Below are 26689 nucleotides of genomic sequence, written 5' to 3' on the forward strand. Positions count from 1 at the left end.
GATTTTAATTTATTTTGAGTGTGAGTGAGTCAGATGTCTTAATTTGGATCATATTGCTCTGAAGTGTATAATAAGGGATTACATTTGGGGTAGACAGAGGTATATAGTCCAGTCCCAGGAAATAGAGTGTGGTCCTGTTGTGCTATTAAGGGAAAATGTGGAACTGTACTCTTGTGTGTTCTGTGCTCTGGTGTTTTCTGTGACTCTGTCACACTGGTGTCAGTGGTGAGGATTGAGGGTCCTTAATTACTGACCTGGGTTTTTAAGTGGGGGATGTCACATATTGGTGACAGTCTGGTGAGATAATAACTGGGTGTCACATTATTGGTGGCAGTCCGGTAGGATATTAACCAGACATCATATTATTGGTGGCAGTCCGGTGGGGAATTAACAGGACATCACATTAATTGTTGGCAGTTTAGTGGAATTTTTAATTGGATTTTAGTAGTCTGTGGTTAGTTGTCATTAAGTTGTGCACTCTTGACAGCCACAAGGTAAGCATTCAGAATATCAATCCACCACGGTTTTATAGCAGGCAAAGATGTCAGCAGAATATTTTAGCAGGCTGACAAAGATCTAGTTGGCTAAGGAGTATGACGCCAGGGGATTGGTGCATGCCAACCTGATCAAGGAAGTAATGGTTTCAGCCTTGGTTGTAGCCACAGCTCAGACCAGCAATTCTGAAGATATCCAGGTTGGTGTTGGTGATGTGCAGCCTGTTGAGATAGGACAGTCCATATTTTCTTCAGAGGACCTGAGAATCCATCTGGAGTTAAGAAGATTGGAATTGGAGGCCAAGGAGCGAATGTGACATCTGGAGATTGAGGAGAAACTGCACTAATATGAACTGGAGATTAAATGGCTGGAGAACGAACAGAGGCTGAGGGGTTTAGAAGCTGTGGACAATGAGAGACAATGCCAGCATGAAATGGAGCTTCAAACTCCTCAAGATGGTCATGGAGGTAATGGGGAAGGGAATAACTGGACCTCAGAACCTATAAAGGTGATTAAACTTTTTCCTCAGTACAGGATGGGGATGACTTTGCTAGTTTTATTCATATTTTTGAGAGGGTATGTAGACAATATGATGTTGACCGTAAACTCTGGGTTTGGCTCCTGACTCCCTTTCTCCATGGTAAAGCTCTCCAAGCTGTAAAGTTAAATGATGTAGATTGTTTGAATTATCAAAATGAAATGTTGCTTGCTTGACCGTTTCAAACTTATGCCTGAAGCATATAAGAAAACATTTTGTGAGCATAGATACAAGGCAGATGAAAGTGTGCACGATTATATTGCTGACTTAAGTACTTAATTTCACAGATGGGTGAGTGGGTGTCAGGTCACCACTTCTGAGGGACTGGCAGACCTTTTGGTGAGGGAAAAAGCCCTCAGTACTTTGTCTGATGACATGAGAGTCTGGCTAGCAGACCATGAGCATAACTCTGTAGAGAAGTTAGGGAGAAAAGGGAAACTGTACTTGGCAAGCAGAGTACCATTGCATTAGAAAGGGATACCTAGTGCTGCACATGAGTATAAGGGAACCCATGGGGGCAGTCTAAACCACTCCAACAGAGTACACCAGTAATGGGGAAACTACTATTCCAAGTACACGGTTAGGGATTAGATGTTTCAAGTGTAACCAGAGGGGACACATAGCAGACAAATGTCCATGGAGGCAAGGTAAGAAACAGAAGGTGAGGGAGCCAGTAAGTGTGGATGACAAAGTGCCACTGGTAAGTTGTTTAGAAACAACTGGGGTGCCAAATTATCACCATAACTTATATCCTATCTTACTAGATGGTAAACAGGTAACTTCTAAGAGGGATACAGCTTCTGCTATAACCATTGTGAGGCCTACATTGGTTAGAGAAGAGCAGTATTGCTTGGACATTCCACTCCAGTCAGAGCGTTGGGAGGTACCCCATTCCAAATACCTTTGGCTAGGGTTCATCTTGACTGGCTGGGTGGAAGCAAGCAAGTAGGCTTGTTTGAGGATATTTCTGCAGATGTCCTTATAGGGAATGACTTTGGTGATGCAGTACCTTGTATACAGGCAGTGGCATGCAGTCAAGCTTGGAGAAAGGCATGTAAGTCCAGTAGTCTGGGAGAGACCCAGAAAGATCCCATACCTGAAGCTGGGACTGGTGTAGTGGCTGTTTCAGAGAAGGTGCTATCTGATAACAGTAAGTCTGAATGTGAGCCACAGCTGCTGGTGGGTACTGATCTTCCCTTAGATATGGTGACTACGAGGATGGAGGTGAGTGGTGGTACCCAGAGTGACAGTGAGAAACAGCTATTGGAAATGACTAGGCTTCCTTTGGAAGGGGAGACGGGGAAGGTCACGAAGGTAGAGTTAAGATAGGCTCAACTTATGGATCCTACTTTACAAAGGAGATGTTTAAGGAGACACCTGAGACTCAAGCAAGAGGGGAGTCTGTATACTGGAATAAAGGTTTGTTGTATAGAGAGGGGACTCCTGGAGGTGGCCTAGAAGATGAAGTAAAATGGCAATTGGTAGTACCTAGAGCTTACCGTCTGACACTTTTATCCATAGCACATGACATTCCATTCTCAGGACATATGGGCATAAGTCATACTAAGAGATGTATTATGCAAAATGTTTACTGTAGGACTTTTGAACAGTGCCAAAAAGTTGGTAAAGTGGGGAACAAGGCTAAGGCTCCATTAATGCCTTTGCATGTTATCGAAGAGCCATTTCAGAGATTGGCCCTTGATATCATGGGACACCTAAGTACTCCAAGTTCTACAAGGAAGAAATATATATTGGTGATAGCATACTATGCTACCAGATATCCTGAGTCAGTGGCTCTGTTGTCTATTGAGGCAGAGAAGGTGGCAAATGCTTTGCTAGAAATCTTCAGCAGAGCAAGTTTTCTACATGAAATACAGACTGACTGATGTGCCAACTTCATGTCAGACCTGCTGAATTGTCTTTGGAAGTGATGTGGGGTGAAACATCTAAAGACCACCCCCTACCATCCCCAGACTAACGGTCTTGTGGAGAGGTTAAACTCTACATTGAAGACTATGCTACGGGCATTTGCAGGCCAACATGTTAGGGAGGTCTTGGACATTAAATAAGGCAGGATTAACCATTAAACCTAGTAAGTTTCAAGTGGGTATGGCAGAGGTCACTTACTTAGGACAGAGAGTGGTAAGTGGTAAAATTAGGCCAGAACCTGTCAAGGTGGAAGATATTCAAGGATGGCTAGTTCCTGTTACTAAGAAACAGGTGACAACATTTCTAGGGACAGCGGGGTACTATATGAAATTTGTGGCCAATTACAGTACCATAGCTGTACCCGTTAATGACCTAACTAGGAAGAATAAACTGAGCAAGGTAGTATGGACCACAGATTGTGAACAGACATTCCATTTTGGGAGGACCCCCCTGTGTTAGCCAGCCCAGATTACAATAAAGAATTTATTGTAGAGGTGGATATTTCAATTTATGGGGTGGGCCTTTACTTAGCCAAGTTTCTGCAGAAGGAGAAGAGCACCCAGTGGTTTATCTGAGCCATAGACTCCAACCTAGAGAAGATTGTTATGCAGCCATGGAGAAAGTGTGTTTGGCCATAGTGTGGACATTCTATCTTTATGATAGAAAATTCACTGTACTCACAGATAACAGTCCTTTAACATGTCTTAATAGGGTCAGTAAGTAAAATTCCAAGTTACTGAGATGGAGTCTGGGATCACAAGCGTATGATATGAACATACCATATTGTAGTGGGGTTAATAGTGCAAATGCAGATAGATTGTCCAGGAGAGGAGTGGGATAATATTCCCAGGTAGACCCATTTTTCTTAAGTATTGTTTTTCAAGGGTCACTTGAAAATCATGCTTGAGTCATGTGGGGGGGGGTGAATAAAATGAAAACACTGTCATCTGTGTTAGCATATCTGGCAGGAGATTTGTGTCTATTCTTAGATTAACTTGTATTGTATGCCAGCATGTCTAATTGTGAGAATGTAAATAGGTTTTTAAAATGTTGAGTATTTCCCTTTGTATACAAAATGTTTAAAAAATCTGTCCGTATTTTGAGACATTTCTAATTGAACATGTTTGTGAGGGAGATTCAAAAGTACAAACTCTCAGTGGAACATCAGCTGATCTGTAGGTGATGTTATTAAAATGTTCTTGGTTGCTAGGTGATTATTTGAACAGAAGATTAACAGGAAAAATAACTTTTTAAACAGTTAGTTGTTATTTTTTTTTTAAATAAGACAGTTGAAACTGTTAACCTGGACTATAAAAGAGACTGCTGTAGTCAGTTGAATGGCAGTTAGTTAAGAGTTGCAGTCAGTTGCAATGATGTGCAGTGGATACCAGAAAAGGACTCACCAAAAATTGTAAGTCTGCCTTTGCCTTGATGTTAAGTATTAGATTAGATCAGGGACTGTATTCTCCAGTTAGATTAGCAAAGTTTAGTTTATTTAGATAGAGTTTTTCTAAAATGATGGACTTCTTTCCTACAGTTTAATTTTATATTTCTGGTGATTGAATTCTGGTGTTTATCGAAACTTATTGATTTAATTTTTTTTAATAATTGTTTTACTTATTATTAAATGCTTTTCATTACTTTACATTGTGGCTGGACAATCAGTGTATTCTTTAGAGATTAGAGAGTGTTTATATCAGTCTTATACTTCCAAGGTCACCTTGAATGTCTGGCTGTTTCTGGTCATAGCTATAATTTATTTTAATATTTATTTTTTTAATAATTGATTACCCTTTGGAGGGTGTGTAGACTTCTCTGACTCTGGTGGCAGTGTTTACCATTTGTATTGGGGAGGGGACACAGCTGGTAATCTGCATCAGGCTTCCCATAAGTGTTTGAGTGTGTGAGATTTTAATTTATTTTGAGTGTGAGTGAGTCAGATGTCTTAATTTGGATCATATTGCTCTGAAGTGTATAATAAGGGATTACATTTGGGGTAGACAGAGGTATATAGTCCAGTCCCAGGAAATAGAGTGTGGTCCTGTTGTGCTATTAAGGGAAAATGTGGAACTGTACTCTTGTGTGTTCTGTGCTCTGGTGTTTTCTGTGACTCTGTCACACTGGTGTCAGTGGTGAGGATTGAGGGTCCTTAATTACTGACCTGGGTTTTTAAGTGGGGGATGTCACATATTGGTGACAGTCTGGTGAGATAATAACTGGGTGTCACATTATTGGTAGCAGTCCGGTAGGATATTAACCAGACATCATATTATTGGTGGCAGTCCGGTGATATATTAACTGGACATCACAGGAACATCTACTCTGTCTAATATCTAAGGGATATCTCTGGGCTCCTCAGAAATAATTAGCTGTGGATCCCCCTTGGTGACTGAAACAGATTTCTGCAAAGCCTCTTCGGATGTGCTTAAATTCAGATACCCGCTGGCCTCCAACCTGGTCATGGTAGAAGACTTGAAAGACAAAGCTGGGTGAATCTCTGTGCATTCACTTGCCTCAGAAGAGATGTCTACAGAGGCTGAACAGCAGAAGATTCTAGCCTAGACTTCTTGACTGCCTTCTTCTCTGACTATTGTCCCTCAGAGTGTGAAGTATCTTCCCTGGTGTCTTTTGCAAAACATTTAAGATGATGAATTTCAAGATAAAGCATCAAAGAAGAAAGTCTACTCTGAAGGGTTTTAGGTCCAAAGTCTGACAAGTGGAACAGGACATAGGGTCTTGAGAGGCACCTAAGCAAGACAGACACTGGTCATGGTGGTCTTTATGAGGAATCTGTCTCCCACAATGGCATTTACCCTTCTTGGATGACATGAAACCCCACAAGCAACTATAAAAACGGATAAGTAAAAAAGAACTCCAATGGGATATTTATCTGAAATGGCTTGGTGAACCAGCAATGGAACAGTCATTCAGACTGATGATCAAGTGATGGTGTTCAAGCTGATGGCAAAGAAGTTCTGAGGATGGCATGTCCGGACAACACCTTTATGCCCTTTGCTATGCATGGAGCATACATGTGATGTATGGTGTACTTTAAGGCAACCTAAAGGCTTTGGTATACTAGCCAGATGTCAGGCCACCCCTGGCAGGGAATCCTTAATGTAAAGAATACTACAACAGTGAAATGGAAGGACATCTGATGTTCTGCGTGTGTCTGTCTTGAGATATCTTGTGATAGCACAAGTTTGTCAGGGTTTACGTGTGCGTATGTGAAAAAATAATATTGGTGGATACACACATAAATCTCCTGGGAAGTGAAAAAATATGACATAGAACAGATCTCAAAGCACTCAGAGCTTTTGAGGACCATTGTTCCTGTTTGTATAAGTAGCTTAATAGGGTCATCTGATGTGGGTCCCACCCAGTCTAAAACCGAACTAACTCAGAGGTGGGCACAGAAATCACTTTAATTTATATGGAGGCTGGAATACTGCCATTATTTCTTTAATGTTTCACAAGTCAACTTTAGAGGTGTGTACACAAGGACTCTCCAGCTTGTGTGTTGGGTGCGGACACTCTGATAATGTTTTCTTTAATTTTCCTCAAAATTGCACCTTAGAGGAGTGTACAGAATGTCACAATAGCTTGTCTAGGGCCAGTGTACTGTGTAAGAACAACAAGTTTGAATAAATTACTGTGAGTGTGATTTTTTCCACTTTCTTTACAATTGAAATCATATGTATGTACAGGTGGCCATCAAATAGGTGTAGGGGAAAGTAGGCATGCTGTATATGTACAGCTCAGAGAAATAGGATGGAATATATTGTTTTCCTCTGTTTATTCTTTCACTTTCGTTCTTGTTTGACTTCAGAGTGGTACAGTAAAGGTGTCTGCCTTTTGTGGTTAGTGCCAAGGCAGCATGCTGTGTAGATGCAAGACTACAGTAAGTTGAAATATGACTATTTGTCTTTTCACTTCCATCCTAATTTATCACCAGAAGGTTACACAGAAAGTGACTATGTCTTTTTAAGGGAGAGGCAGGGTGGAAGACAGTCATCCCAGATATGATTTATGCAGCCTCACTAGCATTCTCTTATGAGTTTGTGGGCAACCACTATTTACTTTATTGACAACTACTGTGCCATCATCCTTGAACATTAAATTCTGGGCATAACTTATTTCTTCTTTGAAAGAAAAAAAATAGTTACTTTCCTAAGTCATACTTTTTGTTCAGGCCATCAGTGAACCAAAGGTTGTGGAAAAAAATCTCTAAAATTCACCTCAGAACATTTAGAACCCAATAGCTTCTAGTGGTCTTGCGGTCTCCTGACCCCAAGCTTAATTACATTCTTTCCTAGATACTTATTACAGTATACTCTTGGCCATTTAGGATGTGTTGAAAGGATCTAGGAAAAAACTGGCAAGTAAGACAATGTATAGTAAAACAAAACAAAAGTAATCTGGATAGTTTAAGGAGGCAAGAGTGGGAAGAAAATAGGAAAACACTGGGGTGTATGCTCTGGTGACAATAGACAGCAGGGGTAGGAAGTACCATTGAGCACTTTGTCTATGGCTTCATATCGTCTAAGTCTGCCCATGTTGTCACTGTGTCTGGCATTTAAAAAAATGGGTATGGCTTGCTAAAAGGGGTGTGTCCACCCTGAGGCAAAGGATGTGTTTTCATTCTATATGTGTTCTGACTTATCTGTCTGAAAATGGAAGGATGAAAAGGTGGCAACCCTTTAAGTGCTGGTGTTCTGGCAAATAATTAACTGCTGGAAAAGTTTATATGATAGATACTCCTGTGTCAGTCCTATATTTGTGTCAGGTTGTAGTAAATTATCAGTTTTTGTAGGTGTGTGCTACTTGTATGCATAGCTAATTGAAAAATAAATTACATTTTTTTAATTAAATGATTTATCAGCAGCAACCATGAGCTATAGTTACTGAAGTATGGAAATGCCTTTCTTCATTTGAGTATGGATCTCATTATTTTGATGCACAGGCTTATTTATCGTCTATAGACTGTTTATCAAACAAAGATAAAGTAACCATGTATAAGGCCCCCTTCACATTGTACAGTTTCCAAAGTGAAAGTGAACAAAAATAATCCCTGGGATTCAGCAAGCAGCCATGCAGGAATAAGTTATTCCTGTATGGCAGGGATTGTTCCTGTACAGCACGGCAGCATGCCTTGCATATTCATGAAGGCACGCTGCCTTTGCTGTTAAACAGAGTTGGAGCTGTGGACAAGTGCAGGGAGTGTGCCTGAGAGCAGAGTTCTCACAATACACTGGCATCTGCACTCCAGAATTGCCTTTCAGCAATTAAAATGAGCGAGAATGGTCATAACACCCCAACACATCAGGAAAACAAAAAAGGCAAAAGGGACAAATGTCCCACCACAAAGCAGAAAGCTGATAAAAGTACAGGGTTTAGCATTAGCAGGGATATTCTGAAGGGCATAGCTAAAATAACACAACAAATTTTTTTTTTATAAATGTAATGTTTTATAAACAAGGGGGAGTATCGATATTCATCAAAGATACCCACACCTCCAGTTTGGTGGCAAAGCACGAAGCATCAGAGACTATCCATGTGCAACTAACAGTGGGTAAAACTGCCTTCCAGTTTATAGCCTGCTACAAACCACCCTCCCAAACCCAGGAACCCCACTCGGCCTTCCTGAGAACACTGGAAAATATGAAGGTCTCTCCAAACACCATTATATTGGGCGACTTCAACTACCCAAACATAGACTGGGAGCATTACTCTAGCTCCAACACCCTAGCCCAAAGGTTCCTAGAATTTATAAACTCAAATGCTATGGAACAACTTGTTACCACTCCCACAAGAGGGGAAAACATACTGGACCTGATCATCACCAGCATGGGGACTCTATGCTCCAGACCAGAAGTGTATCCCTCACTGGTAAGATCAGACCATAAACTAATCTCACTGGATATTCACATCCCGACCACACCCCCTGCCCAGAAAACCACAGTTAAAAACTTCTCTAAAGCAAATTTCACACTCCTCAAAACTGAGGTGGAATCCTTAAAAGCCCCCGGGCCTGTGGAGAATACGGCCCAGACCGCAGAATCCTTTATAAACACATTCTATGAACACCTTCAGGAATGCATGGATCATGAGATCCCAAATAAAACCAAGACCCAATCCTCCAAAGGCAGACGTCCTGTCTGGTGGACCCCAGCCATAAACAAACTATACAATAGAAGGAGGAAGCTACTAAATGATAGAGCAAAATCCCAAAAAGGGAAGGCATCACTGATCAGTATTAGCAAAAAACTATGGGCACTCATAAAATTGTCTAAGGCTAGCTTCAAGAGAAATATTGCACAGGACACTAAGGATAATCACAAGGCTTTCTTTAGTTATGTTAGGAACCTGGGTAGTAATTCTCAGATATGCTCAGAATTAGTCCAAAATGACAAAAAATACACCAAACCCACAGACATTGCCAACATCCTAGCTGACAGGTGCAGCGCAAACTTCTCCCCCCTCCACACCAAAAGGGCAAATATCTATCCCAGCAGAGTGCTGCCCCCCTGACATCTCAGATGCTCAGGTAAGAGCCGCCCTCTCCAAAGCAAAAAACACAGCATCAATGGGACCAGACGGTGTCCCGGGCTGCGTCCTACATGAACTCCAAGAAGAGCTAAACCCAAACATAAAACTACTGTTCAATCTCAGCCTTACTACAGGATATGTGCCCAAAAAGTGGCGTACAGCAACAGTCGTCCCTCTCCATAAAGGTGGTGCCTCAATGGATCCTGGAAACTATCGCCCCATAAGCCTAACTAGCTTGGTCTGCAAAGCTATGGAAAGGATCATCATGGACCTCATAAATAAAGATATTGGGGACCTACAGACACTGGATCCTACCCAGTTCGACTTTGTTAAGGGCAGATCCTGCCTCTTAAACCTGGTTGATTTCTTTGAAACAGTCACCAAGGCTATTGACGAGGGGAAGGTGGTCCACACAGCCTACCTGGACCTCACAAAAGCCATCGATATAATACCCCACTCGGGCATTATAGATAAGCTCACTAGCTTAAATATAAACCCCTATTTCACTAAATGGGTTGGAAACTGGCTCAAGGACAGAACCCACATGGTTAGAATTGCTGGAGCCATGTCAGACTCCAAACCAGTTACAAGTGGTGTCCCACAAGGCTCAGTCCTGGGACCTCTCTTGTTCGGTATATATTTCTCGGAGGTACAGGCCAACACGGAAGGACTGTGGCTGACCAAGTTCGCAGATGACTGCAAACTGGGCACCATAATCGACTCTCCAGCCGACACAAGCATCCTCCAAAAGGGCCTCATAGAAACAGACAACTGGTGCCAGAGCCATGGCCTCAAGCTAAATGCCAAAAAGTGTATAGTCATCCCCTTTGGCAAAAACAAAGTGCCCACAAATTACCACATTGGTGGTAATCCATTAAGTACAGAAGAAGTAATTAGAGACCTGGGGACCCAAGTTGATAGCAATCTCTCATTTGACAACCACGTGGCCAAAGTGGTTAGAAAAACATTTTATATAGTCCACCTAATCATGAAGGGATTCACATCTAGATCAGGGGAGGTCATCGTGCCTCTTTATTCATCCCTCATCAGGCCCATAATTGAGTACAATTCCCCTTTTGGGATGTACCTTACCAGACACCTGCAGCAACTGGAAAGACCCCAAAAGTACCTCACCAAGAGGATCAAAGGGCTCAAACAGATGCCATATGCTGCCCGGTTAAAGAAACTCCAGCTCTACTCAGTGGAATACCGCCTGCTCAGAGGCGATCTGTGCCTGACGTATAAAGCCATGTCCAACCCAGAATTAATGGACATGCTGCACCTCAGAAAATCCAAATCCCATCGAGCTACACCGAGAGACTTGAACCTCAGCACTGAAATAAATAGGACATGCTGGAGGGACAGATTCATAACCCAGAGGCTCCCTTCACTCTGGAATAAAATCCCAGTCCAGGTTAGGCAGAGTCCCTCATTGACTCTCTTCAAGAGGAATCTTGATGAGTGGATGGGAGATCATAGGTTTACCCCGGGTATCACTTCTGTGTCACTGTTAGACAGAGGCACAGTATACTAACCTCGAAAAAGGGCATAGCAAAATAAATTTAAAATGGTTGGCGAAAGCCAAACACATTCTGGCTAGGCTTATAAATGCCCTAGGGCAGACAGCCTAGTATGAGCCTATGAACCTATGAACCTATGTGATAAAGTTTAAGCGTAGCTGCACGGGTGTGCCCGTTGCTTAGCTATGGTTAGTCCAGCTTAAACAGCACAAGAAGTTAAATAGCAAGAGACATCCAATGTAAACAGTACTGCAATAGTGTAGTGGTTGGAGCATATGCTTTACAAACAGCCATTCCTGGTTTGATCCCCACTATAACCAATTCCCATTTTACATGTGACAGCAATGCATAAACAATTGATTTTGTATTACCTACTAAATAACATATATTTGTTAACAGGAGTACTGCATTAGGTCCAGATGTGAGGTGTCAGTTTAATAATGTTGTGAAATCCCCATATAAACACAAGTGCCCCATACAGTATAGTCACACATGAATAAATGTAATGAAAGCACATTGGGGGGTGTCAGGGACAGTAAACAAATGTATAATATGTCATGAATGATGAATCAATGCAATACAGCAGATAGTCTATAAAATGAAAAATAAGCAATGCTAAGCATTGCACAGCTCTGCTTACCAGGTGTAAGCACTGTGTAAATATGACTGCTAAGCAATGAGTAGCTCAGCTAAATGGATTTGCCCATTGGTAAGCAGTGCTGAACCTGCCCCTTTATGCAATCCCAACCATAGCTAAGCAGGTTTGCCCTTAGCTTAGCTTAGCTCAGCATATTCAAAACTGTCCAATCATGGCAAAGGGTGGGAAATCAGCTTTATTTAAACCCCACAGGCAGGAATACAGCTGATAACTGGTTGCAGCTTCCCACTGTAGGCAAACTGGTTGGAGTCAGGAAGGGCATGTGCTTCCATGCACAGTGCTGGGGCATCCAGGAGTCCAAGGTCATGGTAGGACTCCTGGTAAAAAAACATTATGAGAGACTGCTGCAGGGCCAGTACCAAGGCTCCCAATATAAAACAGAAGCCTGGGACAGTCTCGCCCGTGACCTCATCTGTTCCACTGGTATCCCTCAGACTGGTGAGCAGGTCAGGCACCACTATGCTGACTTGAAATGGAGGAAGAGGGAGCTCTTGGATCAGTGGGTCCAAGAATCAAGGCAGACGGGTGATGTCTCAGCAGTGTGTAAGTACTCATACCAGTAACTGTTTAATAATGTCCAGCCTGTGTATATGATGGATGGGTATGGCAAAATATTTCTCTATTTCCCTTACAGCTGCAGCTGAGTGGGCTGTGAATCAGGAAGCCCATGCGAGTAGGCTGCAAAGACTGTGTCACAAGGCTGGTGAGTAACAATCCTGCTTGTAGTAGTCATATACCAAATAAATATAAAAGTAGTAGAAAGTCAGCTGCCAGTATAAAAACTGTTTTGTGTATGGCATGTACTGAATAAATCAGACAATGTGACAGTAATGGTCCCCTATAGGACATATTTAAATAAAACTGTAACTGCCTGGCAATAAAGCTCTAAATCCTGGACTGGTTATGTTTACTCTGGTATTGTATGGCATTTTTAGTGTTGCATTCTCTGAATAGTAATGTTGTATTAACCACTGTTACCCACACTGTGCTACATAATAAAAATGTCTAGAAATGTCTGTATAAGACTATTTTAATTACAAGGTCAGATTGCACAACTGAGAGAGACTTAGACAGAAAACACTGAAGAGATAGACAACAGTATTCAAAGAGCACACTCTAATGTGAATTAAATTGTTGTATTTTTGGCAGACACAGCCATGGTTCAAATCCCGGGAGTGGTAGTAAGCTGTATGCATAATCATGCCTCTCAACTGCACAGATTTGTTCAGAATGTCCAGATAATTGGCTCATATTTTCTGCCTGTTACCCTGTCCCCCTGGCAAATCAGTGGGATGATCTCAGAATTTTAGTCAGCAAATAATGACATACATCTGATTTGCAGACCTCAACACCTTCAGAAAATGTATATGAAAACAAACCTGTCACTCCAGCAATTCTCCAAAAGTTTATGAGAGCAATATTCAAACTATGCCCCTATTTCTACCCCTGTGTTGTCAGGCTATGATCAGAGTGTGTGCATTAACAGATTGAGATGTATGTGCATAATATTAACTCGGAATCTGGGATTATGTGTGGAAACAGTCAGGTAGTGTTAACAAACATTTCCTCCACAGGTCTGTCAGATAAGAAAACTATGCCTGCCAATAAAAATTGAAATCCTGGACTGGTAGTGTTTACTCTGGTATTGTATGGCTGATGTAGCATTCAGTAGCATCTGATATCAGAATAGCACTGTTGTGTCAACCACTGTTTCTCACACTGTGCTACATAAAAATATGTCTAGGAATGTCTGTGTGAGACTGTTGTAATTACAAGGTCAGATTGTAGAACCACAAGAGACTTAGACAGAAAACACTGCAAAGATAGACAGCAATATTGCAAAACTAGACAGCAATATTCAAACAGCACACTCTGCTGACATAAATTGTGGTATTTTTATCAGACACAGCCACGGTTTGAATCCTGGGAGTGGTAGTAAGCTATATGCATAATCATACCTCTCAACTGTACACATCCTTTGAGAATGTCCAGATAATTGGCTCATATTTTCTGTCTGTTTCCCTGTCCCCATGTCAAATCAGTGGGATTATCTCAAATTTGTAGTCAGCAAATAATGACATACATTTGTTTTTCAGACCTCAAAACCTTCAGAAAATATATATGAAAACAAATACTGTCACTCTATCAGTCCTCCATGTTTATGAGACCAATATTCAAAATATGTCCCTAGTTGTAACCCCATATTGTCAAGCTTTGACCAGAGTGTGCGTGCAATAAGAGATTGAGAGGTATTTGCATAATATTAATTCAGAATCTGGGAATATGTGTAGAAACAGTCAGGTAGTGTTAACAAACATTCCTTCTACAGATATACCAGGTAAGAGATGTAGAATTTAGCTATAAGACAGTTGAAGTATACACTTGTTTACAAACATACGACTGGCCAAACCAAGGCCATAGGGTAATGTAATAATACCTGTACCTTAATGATTAGAGCAGTGATAATTAAAGTTGTGAGAACTATACGGATATATAAGTTGTTAACTGACATCTCTCTCTCTCCCCCTCACCATATCTGCAATAATAATCTAAATACACAAATACACCAAACCTGCTGTTGGGACATATGCCCTATTGTTCAATAAATATTGAAATATGTTTCTATTAATGTTCCATGTTGAAATACTATCATTGGTGGCCTGTTGCTATCAATGTAACCTGCATGCCATTGTAATGGCCACTGTGTTGTGGTGTGGACCAGCAGATGACTAGGTCCGAAGTTGGGTCCCAGACATGCTGTAGCCTGGTGCCACAGCCAGATGAGGTGGGAGAGGTGGTTCTGCTGGAACAGTCTTCCAAAACATGCTATTGTGTTGCAGTTTTAGAACATATGTGGGTAGTAATAGTCAACACAATCCAGGACTAGTTATAACAGCATGCATATATATTCCCAGTAACCCAAAACACCAGATTTGGAACAGTTTCATAGCAAACAGCACACATGCATATATATGGAACCACAGTGGCCATTACAATGGCATGCAGGTTACATTGTTAGCAACAGGCCACCAATGATAGTGCTTCAACATGGAACATGAATAGAAACACATTTCAATATTTGTTGCACAATAGGATATATGTCCCAACAGTAGGTTTGGTGTAAACATACCCATTGATGTGTGTGTTCAGATTATTTTTGCAGATATGGCAGGGGGGGAGGGGGGATAGATGTCAATTAACAACTATTATATCCTTGCAGTATGACGTCCTCAGACCTTTTTTCCTGTTTATGTCTTCCAGGTGCTATGTCAAGAGAGTGACTCCCTGCATTCACTTCACAGGAGAATAACATACTCATCAACTTTATTGTGCATCACTTCACAGGAGAATAACATACTCATCAACTTTATTGTGCATCACCATGGAATGCTCTTTGAGCGTACAGCCCATGATCTGCAGGAGAGGACTGCCCTGTGGAATGAGCTTGTCTACAGGGTAAACAATGTTGGCCTGCATAACTGCAGTTATGAGCAGGTGCAACATCATTGCACTGACCTCATCCGCCATGCCCGTCAGCATGCTGCTGCAGTTAGGAGGGACCAGCTAGCCACAGGTGGGGGTAATGCCATCCAGCCCCCACTGACACATGTTGAGGAGCTCTTCACCAGTCTTGGGGCACCTGCCCACCAGCTAAGTCAAGTACTTGAAGACAGCATTGTGGAGGTGGGTGCTACCCACACAGTGGACGAGGAGAGTGCAGGTAAGGCCCCGGGGCACATTAGTAGACCACTGTTGCTTATCCATCTTCATCTGTAAAGTGTCTTCATGCATATGTCAGATAACATAGTCTGTTGCTGCAGTGTAATAATGAACAGATGTGCATAATCTGTAGTATTGTGTGTTTGTACTGTATTTGTACTGAAATGCTGCTCCCACCCTGTACCAATGCCACAGGTGTGGCTACTGACATTACATCTCTCACACAACTATGTAGGTCCCTCTGATATACCTCTAGGGCAGCAGCCTGTAGCTGGTGAGTAGGGAGGTCTTTTGTTCATGTTTGCCAATACACCAGCCATGTTATGGCCATGGTATTCACCATGCACACATGCAACATACCTACCCATAATGCCTGCTGTGTGTGTTCACTTATTGTTGCTGTTAACTGCACTGCATCACAGTGATCACCATGGTGGCATATCTGAAGGGTATGTAAGAGTCCTGCAGTATAACTAATAACCTGTCAGTGCAAGATGCATGGACAGAGATAAATATAATGCTGGGACAAATGGCCTACAGTAGGGACATGTCTGAAACATTACCCTTATACAGTGGCTACAACAGTGTATATACCAGTATTACAATGGCAAACTGTTACAGATCTACACAATGGCATATCACAATACCACATTATACAACTTTCACAACTTGTAATGTGATCCTAACATGAGCAATGAATGTGTAAGATGGAATCATATGTTAGGACAACAAATATGGGGAATGCATACCTTAACAAACATGTATTTGTGCACACACTCCAAATAACATATTGTGGAATCAGCTTTTAAGGCACTGCAGCATTCACTCGTCTTGAGTATGCATCTTCCATCAAGTACGGCTCCTCAATGTCACACCAAGTAATGGTCTGTTGTCCAAGATTTGATTGCACAGGTCATATGTCACATATCAGGTGTGTGTAATGTTAACAAATGCAGTATTGCAGCCCCATGGCATATCAGGGAAGAGGATGCCATGTCAATAAGGGTATGTACACTCCTCATAGCCACAATAAGCTTTGAAGATTGTCAGTATAGTTTCATAGTTTCATAGTTTAGTACTAGGCTATCTGCCCTGGGGCATTTGCAAGCCTAGCTCTAGAGAAGTGGCTTTCGCCACCCCATGTAGTGTTACTAAGGTGTATAGAATAAATTTAGAATATTGTGCCTTTGTCTAGTATTGACACATTGAAGACCCCCTTACTTATTAAAATTAGTTTACTGTGCCTCTGTCAAGTAGCGACACAGGGGTGACCCCCGGGGTAAATCTACGATCTCCCATCCACTCGTCAAGATTTCTCTTGAAGAGAGTCAGTGAGGGGCTCTGCCTAACATGAACTGGGATTTTGTTCCAGAGTATGGGAAGCCTCTGAGTTGTGAATCTGTCCCTCCATCATGTTCTATTCATGTTTGTACTGAGGTTTAAATCTTTGGCTCTCGTGGTTCTTATGGATTTGGATTTTTTGAGGTGGAGCATGTCCATCAATTCCTGGTTGGACATGGCCTTGTACGTCAGGCACAGATCACCTCTGAGCAGGTGGTATGCTACTGAATAGAGCTGGAGTTTCTTTAGCCTGGTAGCATATGACATATGTTGGAGACCCTTGATCCTCTTGGTGAGGTACTTCTGGGGTGTCTCCAGCTGTCATAAGTGCCGGGTGAGGTACATACCAAATGGGGCATTGTACTCAATCATGGGCCTGATAAGGAAGGAGTACAGGGGCACGATGACCTCCTTTGATCTGGATGTGAACCCCTTCATGATAAGGTGGGCAAGGTAGAAAGTCTTTCTAACCACTTTGGCAACATGGGTGTCAAATGAGAGGTCACTATCAACTTGGATCCCCAGGTCTCTGATTACTTTTTCGGTACTCAGTGGGTTACTGTCTATGTGATAATTTGTGGGTACTTTGTTTTTCCCAAAGGGGATGACTATACATTTCTTGGCAATCAGTTTAAGTCCATGATTCCGGCACCAGTTGTCCGTTTCGGTGAGGCCTTTCTGTAGGATGTATGTGTCAGCTGGTGCATCGACTATGGCACCTAGTTTGCAGTCATCTGCGAACTTTGTCAGCCACAACCCTCCCATGTTTGTTTTCACATCTGAGAAGTAAATGCCGAACAAGAGGGGTCCCAGGACAGAGCCCTGTGGGACACCACTTGTGACTGGCTTTGAGTCTGACATGGCTCCCACAATCTTGACTTCATGGGTTCTGTTCTTTAGCCAGTTTGCAACCCATCTTGTGACATATGGATTTACATTTAAGCTGTTTAGCTTATCTATGATCCCCGAGTGGGGTATTGTGTCGAAGGCTTTAGCCAAGTCCAGGTAGGCTGTATGGACTGCCTTGCCCTCATCAATGGCTCTAGTGACTGTTTCAAAAAAGTCAACCAGGTTCAAAAGGCAGGATCTGCCCTTTACAAAGCCGAACTGGGTGGGATCAAGTGTCTGTAGGTCCCCAATGTCGCTATTTATGAGTTCCATAATAATTCCTTCCATAGCTTTGCAAACCAGGCTGGTCAAGCTTATGGGGCGGTAGTTCCCAGGGTCTGTAGTGGAGCCTCCCTTGTGGAGTGAGACCACTGTTGCTGTACGCCAGTGTTCAGGTACATATCCTGTAGTAAGGCTAAGGTTAAATAACCTTTTTATATGTGGGTTTAGCTCCTGTTGGAGTTCACGTATCATGCAGCCAGGGATACCATCAGGTCCCATAGATGCTGTGTTTTTTGCTTTGCTGAGGGCGGTTCTCACCTGGACATCAGAGATGACAGGGAGGTTACATTCAGCTGGGATGAGTATTTCTTCTTTTGGAGGTGAGGGAGGGGAGAAATTTGCACTGAACCTGTCTGCCAGAATGTTGGCAATATCTGTGGGTTCGGTAATTTTTTTGTCGTTGTGTACTAACTCTGAGCATATCTGAGGGTTTCCGCCCAGGTTTCTAACATAACTGAAGAATGCCTTGTGGTTATCTTTGGTGTCCTTGGCGATTTTTCTCTCAAAGTTGCCTTGGATGTTTTTATGAGAGAACGTAGCTTTCTACTGGTGCTGATCAGAGATGCCTTCCCTTTATGGGATTTTGCTCTGTCTTGCAGTAGCTTCCTTCTTTTGTTATACAATTTGTTTATGGCTGGGGTCCACCAGACATGACGCTTTCCTTTGGTGGAGAGGGTCTTGGTTTTATTTGGGACTGCACGATCCATGCATTCTTGGAGATGTCCGTAGAAAGCATTTGTGTAGGATTTAGCATTGTGGGATGTGGTTTCCATTGGCTCTGTGGGCTTAAATGATACCATCTCAGTCTTGAGAAGTGTAAAGTCAGCTTTTGAGAAGTTTCTCACTGTAGTCTTTTGTGCTGGGGGTGGAGGTGGTAAATGTATATCCAGGGTGATTAGTTTGTGGTATGATCTCACCAGTGAGGGGAATACTTCCGGTGTGGAGCATTTTGTCCCCATGTTTGTGATGATCAGGTCTAGTATATTATCCCCCCTTGTGGGAGAGGTGACTAGCTGTTCCATTGCATTTGAGTTTATTAATTCCAGGAACCTTTGGGCTAGGGTGTTAGGGCTAGAATAGTGCACCCAGTCTATGTTAGGGTAGTTGAAGTCTCCCAATATGATGGTATTTGGTGAGACATTCATATTTTCCAATGTCTTCAGGAAGGCTGAGTGGGGTTCTTGAGATTGGGAGGGTGATCTGTAACATGCAACCAGTTGTATAGCAGTTTTATAATTAGATTTTATTGCTCATACATGCACTGTTGATGATGAGATCTGCAAATCGGACTTCATGCATTCACTGCAAAGCAGTCACAGCCCTTAAGGCCAAATACAACACCAAACATACTTGTCATAGGTGACTCCATAGTCAGACACACTGACGTCCCACTCACCAGGCTGAACAAGGAGAGGGTCACAGTAAGCTGCCTATCGGGCGCTAGAATCCGCCACATAACACAAGCACTCGGGTCACTCCACGGCAAGTATAAATATGACACAGTCATTGTCCATGCTGGTGTGAACGACCTGAGATATACCTCCCTGGAGTACATGAAAAGAGACATAGAGGAGCTCTCTGATTATGTAGCCCAGGCAGGTATGACCCTAACCCTGAGCAGTATCCTTCCTTCACCAAGAATGATGCCACAATATAGAGGCAAGATGATCAGCTTTAACAATTGGCTTAATGTCTGTTGTCATTCAAAGGGGATCCAGTGTCTGTCTGCCTGGGATGACATGCTTGACAAGCCACGCTGCTTCGCAAGGGACGGCTTGCACCTGTCACCCCTGGGATTCCGGATATTGGCTAAGGCTCTTGCCACCCCCATAGTGCCTTTTTTAGGCAAGGCTCAAATTCTAAACCTACCACCATAGAAAACAAAAATGGAAAGAAACTGAGGGTAATGCTGCTCAATACCAGAAGTCTAAATCTCAAAATGCACACACTCGAGGCCCTTCTCAGTATGGAGAACATCGATGTCTGTGCTGTAACTGAAACCTGGTTCAAGGCTCCTGAGAGCACCCCGGCACTATTAGGTTTTACCTCATATCATGCTCGCCCCAAAACCGGACCACACCACAAAAGGAGGGGTGTATCCATATTCATAAAGGATACCCACACCTCCAGGTTGGTGGCAATGCACAAGCTTCGAAACCATCCAGGTGCAACTAACCATAGGCAAAACTGCTCTACAAATTGTAGCATGCTACAGGCCACCCTCTCAAACTCAGGAACCCCACACAGCCTTCCTGAAGACGCTGGAGGGTATAAATGTATCTCCAAACACCATCATATTGGGTGACTTCAACTACCTGAATATAGACTGGGAACATTACTCAAGCCCTAACTTTCTAGCCCAACGGTTCCTGGAGTTCATAAATTCAAATGCCATGGAACAGCTAGTCACTGTTCCCACGAGAGGAGAAAATATACTAGATCTCATTATCACAAACATGGGGACAAAATGCTCCACACCGGAAGTATATCCTCATTGGTGAGATCTGATCATAAACTAATCTCACTGGAAATCCACATCCCGCCCACCCCAAAACAAAAAGACCACAGTGAAGAACTTCTCTAAAGCAAACGTCACACTACTCAAGACTGGTGTGGTATCCTTTAAGGCCCCTGAGCCAGTGGAAACCACAACCCAAGCTGCGGAAGCCCTTACAAATGCCTTCTATGGACACCTCCAGGACTGCATGGATCAGGCAATCCCAAATAAAACCAAGACTCTTTCCACAAAGGGCAAACGTCCAGTCTGGTGGACCCCAGCCATTAACAAACTTTACAATAAGAGGAGAAAGCTATTACATGATAGAACAAAATCCATAAAAGGAAGTCACCCCTGATCATTATTAGTAAAAAATACGAGCACTCATAAAATCAACTAAGGCCAATTTTGAGAGAAAAATTGCCATGGATTCAAAGGACAATCATAAGACCTTTTTCAGCTATGTTAGGAACCTGGGTGGAAACTCCCAGATATGCTCAGAATTAGTCCAAAATGATACAAAAATCACTGAACCCACAGACATTGCCAACATACTGGCAGACAGGTTCAGTGCAAACTTCACCCCCCTCTCCCCCCCTAAAAGAGAGATAACTATCCCAGCGGTGTAGCCTCCCAGACATCTCAAATGCGCAGGTGAAAGCTGCTCTCTCTAAAGCTAAAAACACAGCATCAATGGGACCAGATGGTGTCCCCGGCTGTGTGCTACACGAGCTAAATGAGGAATTAAACCCGCACATAAGGCAGCTGTTTAATCTCAGCCTTACCACAGGATACATGCCCAAGGAGTGGCGTACGGCAACTGTGGTCCCACTCCACAAAGGCGGTGCCTCTACGGACCCTGGTAATTACTGCCCCATAAGCTTAACAAGTCTAGTCTGCAAAGCTATGGAGAGGATCATAATGGAGCTCATAAACAAAGATATAGGGGACTTGCAGACATTGGACCCGACCCAGTTTGGCTTCAAGGGAAGATCATGCCTTTTGAACTTTGTCGACTTCTTCGAAACAGTCACCAAGGCCATTGATGAGGGAAAGGCAGTCCATACAGCCTATCTTGACCTTGCAAAGGCTTTTGACACAATACCCCACTCGGGTATTGTAGAAAAACTTACCAGCTTAAATGTAAACCCATATGTCACAAGATGGGTTGCAAACTGGCTTAAGGACAGAACCCACAGGGTTAGAGTTGCTGGTGCTATGTCAGACTCCAAGCTGGTCACAAGTGGTGTCCCACAGGGCTCGGTCCTTGGCCCCCTATTGTTTGGCATCTACTTCTCAGAAGTACAGGCCAACATGGGAGGACTTTGGCTGACAAAGTTTGCAGATGACTGCAAACTGGGTGCCATAGTGGAAAGTGCATCGGACATGGATATCCTTCAGAAGGGACTCACAGAAACAGATAGCTGGTGCCAGAGCCATGGCCTGAAGTTAAATGCCAAAAAATGTATAGTCATACCCTTCGGGAAAAACAAGGTAACCCCAAGCTACCATATAGGTGGCAATCCACTAAGCACAGAAGAGGTTATCAGGGACTTGGGGACCCAGGTTGACAGTGGCCTTTCTTTTGACACTCACGTTGCTAAAGTGGTTAGAAAGACCTTCTACATTGCCCACCTGATCATGAAGGGATGCACATCCAGATCTAGTGAGGTTATTGTTCCCCTGTACTCTTCACTTATCAGACCAATGATCGAGTACAATGCCCCATTTGGGATGTATCTCGCCCGACATCTGCAGCAATTGGACAAACCCCAAACGTTTCTCACCAAAAGGATAAAAGGACTCCAAAATCTGTCATATGCTGCCAGATTGAAGAAACTCCAGCTCTATTCAGTCACATACCATCTGCTCAGAGGTGACATGTGCCTGACATACAAGGCCATGTCCAACCCGGAATTAATGGACATGCTCCACCTCAAAAAATCCAAATCCACCAAAACCACTAGAGCAAGCGACTTAAACCTTAGCACGGATATAAATAGGACGTGCTGGAGGGATAGATTTATCACTCAGAGACTCCCTATGCTGTGGAATAGAGTCCCAGTCCATGTGAGGCAGAGCACCTCACTGGCTCTGTTCAAGAGAAATCTTGACCTGTGGATGGGAGATTGTAGGTTTACCCCGGGAATAATCTCTGTGTCACTGCTGGACAGAGGCACAACAAACTAATGGGTACAGCATTTTTTCATATAAGGGGTGGCGTAAGCCACAAAAATTCGGGCTAGGCTTATAAATGCCTTGGGGCAGATAGCCTAGTATAAACCTATGAACCTATGAACCTATGAACTATTGACTTCAGTCCTCATATCAACCCAGGTATGTATCAGACAAACACATAGGAGCTGTGAGAAACAGAGCAAACATAACTGCCACACATATACACATTCAGCAATGGTGTGTACACTTGTGAGGTATGGTGCACAGTACATGGCAGGGTGCTGAACAGGTGCACAGCAATACTGTGTACATGGGTGCAGTGTTTTCCAGGGAAAGGGGCATCACCTACTAACACAACTCATGCATCACAAAGATGTATAAATTTGGTATCAGGGATTGAGTATAGCTGCAGTGCATGCTGTTGAGTGCCATATGTCATGCATGTTGACAGTTTGGTAATGAGAGGTCTGTGTAATATCTTTCTGCTACCTCACCTGTGTGTGTGTGTGTGTGTGTGTGTGTGTGTGTGTGTGTGTGTGTGTGTGTGTGTGTGTGTGTGTCAGTGTGTGTGTGTATGTGTGTGTGTGTGTGTGTGTAGAGGTAAGCAGTGATGTACAGATGTTAAAATACATTTCTGTTTTACCCTCACAGGTGGCAATGTGGGTCAGGGTCCCTCCTGCAGATGAATGGATGTTAGTGTCCATACAGACTCCGACAATGATGATAGGTATGGTGAGGCACAGGTGGGGTTGTCAGGGGCTGAAGCTGTGCCATCGGTTGACATCCCACTGTTATCCACTCCATCCCCATGCACAGTCACATTGCCTATACATACCCCATCACCAGTGGCCATAGATGAGTGACAGTTGGCATGTGGTGACATGGAACAGGACAGTGTGGTGACTATGGCAAGTGCGTCTGTACACAGCAGCCATAGCCGGATGACCAGTGAGGTACCACACAGGCAGATGTACAGGGGTGCTCATAGGAGGGCTGCTGGCCATCATGCCCCTGGCCGAAGTGCCACAGCAGGTATCACCAGATGCATGCTTCAGGCCATCATGGAGGCGCAGGCATGTATGGAATGTTATACCAGACAGGGCCTGAGGCTCCAGAGGGCTACTCATTCTGCTGTTGTTGACAACATCCATGATCTCACAGGTGCCTACCGTTATTTTGCAGAGGTCCTGGGTAGACAGTTGGGTGAGATGGTGGAAATCCTCGACCGTGCAATGTCTGTGTTAGAGCATATGGTGGGAGTATGGCAACAGCCACGTGGACGTAGGTCAGCAACACCAACAGGTGGAGGTCTATGTGGACGTGCAACAAGTCATAGCCACTCCCCTAGTGGCAGTACCAGCACCAGCACTGCAAGGGGGGGGTGCTGTCCACACCACAACACAGCAGGCCATGTGCATGTGGCCCTGGCCTGTCCCAGCAGGCACCCGGATCTAGTGGACATTTGTCATCATCAGGGGAGAGTACCATATCTGGCCTTGTACCCAGTAGTGCCTGTGGAACCTCTGGTAGGCACAGTTCTCATGTCCATGGCCGGAGACAGTGAACTGCATACCCTGCCATATACAGTCTGCAGCTATCCAACAAACTCCTGTATAGGGCAGCCACATGGCCAGACTGTGTGCATACATACATACACACACACACACACACACACACACACACACACACACACACACACACACACACACACACACACACACACATCACCAACACAACTGGGGCACCTCCATACCTACCCACACCACATCTGCAAAGCCCAATTAATAACGAAACCCCATAACACACACACATGATGTCAAAAAATGGCCCAGCCTAGGACTCTGGCAAACTCATAACACACCCTGTGCATATGATAATACCTGTGCCACATCTCTATCATCCATACCATTGATGCAGGGACAATATAATATGGTCCTTATGCATAGGGCGAATGTACTAAAGTGCAGCAAAGTAATGCTGTGTAACATGTTTTCAGCAGGAAAGTATAATGCTTACATGTCAGGATGTGTAGCTGTCCAGCCATGATGCATTATAGCTGTTATTAACACTGACTGATAGTGGTCTCCATAAAGTATTCAGTTTGTGTTGTAGGTGTTGATGTGTCCGCAGGATGTTGGTCTGCTGTTGTTTCTTATAAGGGGTATGGCACTGTGGTCACACATTAACTGTGTTATATCCTGGGTACAGCTGAACACAAGTAACAAGTCTGTATAACAGTTACTGCATGTGCAACATGACTGATAGGTCTGAGGGGTGTATACAGGTGAGTGCATGGTGACTGATGTCAGAAGCCCTTCTACAGTGGACAATGGTAAGTGTACTGGGTGGCACACACCCCATTTTATTTATTTTATTTTACATTTGTTAACTGGGGGTGTCTGTCTGACCCAAAAAGGCCCTTTTTTAGCAGAGGCCTGGGGAGAAAAGCTCCACAAAGACAAATTACAGACACATTTAGTTATTTAGACATGATCAGTACACACACAAATTACAAGAGACATGTTTTTACAGTGGTATGTGGCACATCATCAGTTACAGTAGAGAGAACAAACAAAAAAATATTAATTTAAAATAAAGGTAATTAATAGATCTGTGGTGTACAGCTGAAATTTGGAACATAGGTAGAATACATACATAGTACACAGGTACAGTACATACATTGTAGATTAGTCAGTGTTTGTGAGTAAGATTGAAAACTATTATCAAGTACTCTAGATTTAGTATGTATACGTTATCTGCTTTCACTAGCCTGGGGAGCAATCATGGTACTGCCAACATTTATTGAGATTTTGCCTGATGAGGTCTTTAAAGGAGGCTTTGGATGATGTGTTTTGAATGCTAGTAGGGACAGAGTTCCATTTTTTAGCCACTGAACTACTATATAACGCATCTCCAAAGCTATTGTAGCTGTTGGTGACTTCTAGTAGTAGTTTGCCTGATGATCTACGAGGCCTTTTGGCTGAGTGATGTTGTACTAGGTTTTTGAGGACAGGACACTTACTGGGGAGGTAATAGATAGAATGACAGAGGCAGAGCTGATTGTAGGTTAGGAGGTTGGGCAGTTCAAGCCAGTGGAGCTGTCTCAAAGCAGTACAGTGATGAGTTCTATTTAGCAATTTGCAGCAAAGCGGGCAATTCTGTTATAGCAGGGTTTTATTTTGCTTAGTTCAGTTTTGTTGAGATTAGTCAGAATGGGAGATGCATAGAGTAGGGTGGATAGAAGTTGGGAGCAAGCAATGGCTGATCTTGTATTGTTGGTAAGAAATGGTTTGATACAGTAGAGTGATGCCAGTTTGGCATTTACTTTGTTAATAGTTAAGTTGAGATGACTATCAAATTTTAGGTGGGAGGCTATGGTTATTTCCAATAGCTTAGCCTGTGCCACTGGAGCGATTGGAGTAGCATTTGTGGAATAGATAGTGAATCAACTGTTAGTGTTTTTGTTAGAACTGGTTATAATCATAAGCTGAGTTTTCTTTGGAATGAAGATAAGTTGGGCTTTGGTAAGGTAGTTTTCAACGTCAGAGAATGCTAGTTGAGTTGTTTGCAGAGGGTGGGAATGTTTTGTGCAGCACAGATTAAAGTAGTGTCATCTGCATACTGAATGATAGATGCATGTTGTGTGGAGGTATGGAGGTCATTTGTGAAGACTGTGAATAGTAGTGGTCCTAAGATAGAACCCTGTGGGACTCCTATAGTTATGGGCAGCTGAGGAGAGAGAGAATTCTCCCATTTCACAGCTTGGTACCTGTCAGTTAAGTAGCTTTGGAACCAGGTAAGAGTGGAATTTGATAGGTGATATTGATTTAGTTTGTTTAGCAGGATTTGATGTGAGACTGTGTCAAATGCTTTGGACATATCTAAAAAAGAGTTGACACCTGTAGGCCTTCATTTTGGAGATGGTTTACTGTGTCTGTGAAGCAGAGGAGGGCTGTAGTGGTACTATGGGCAGGTCTTAAACCATGCTGAGTAGGTGACAGGATATTGCTGTCTAGGAGATAGTTTAGCATCTGGGTATGGATGCATTTTTCTAGGATTTTGACTGGGGGGAGAGTAAAGCAATGGGTCTGTAG

This window comes from Protopterus annectens, chromosome 5.part0 (assembly GCF_019279795.1).
Source record: "Protopterus annectens isolate FY-2018-M chromosome 5.part0, PAN1.0, whole genome shotgun sequence".
In the NCBI taxonomy this organism is placed as follows: Eukaryota; Metazoa; Chordata; order Ceratodontiformes; family Protopteridae; genus Protopterus; species Protopterus annectens.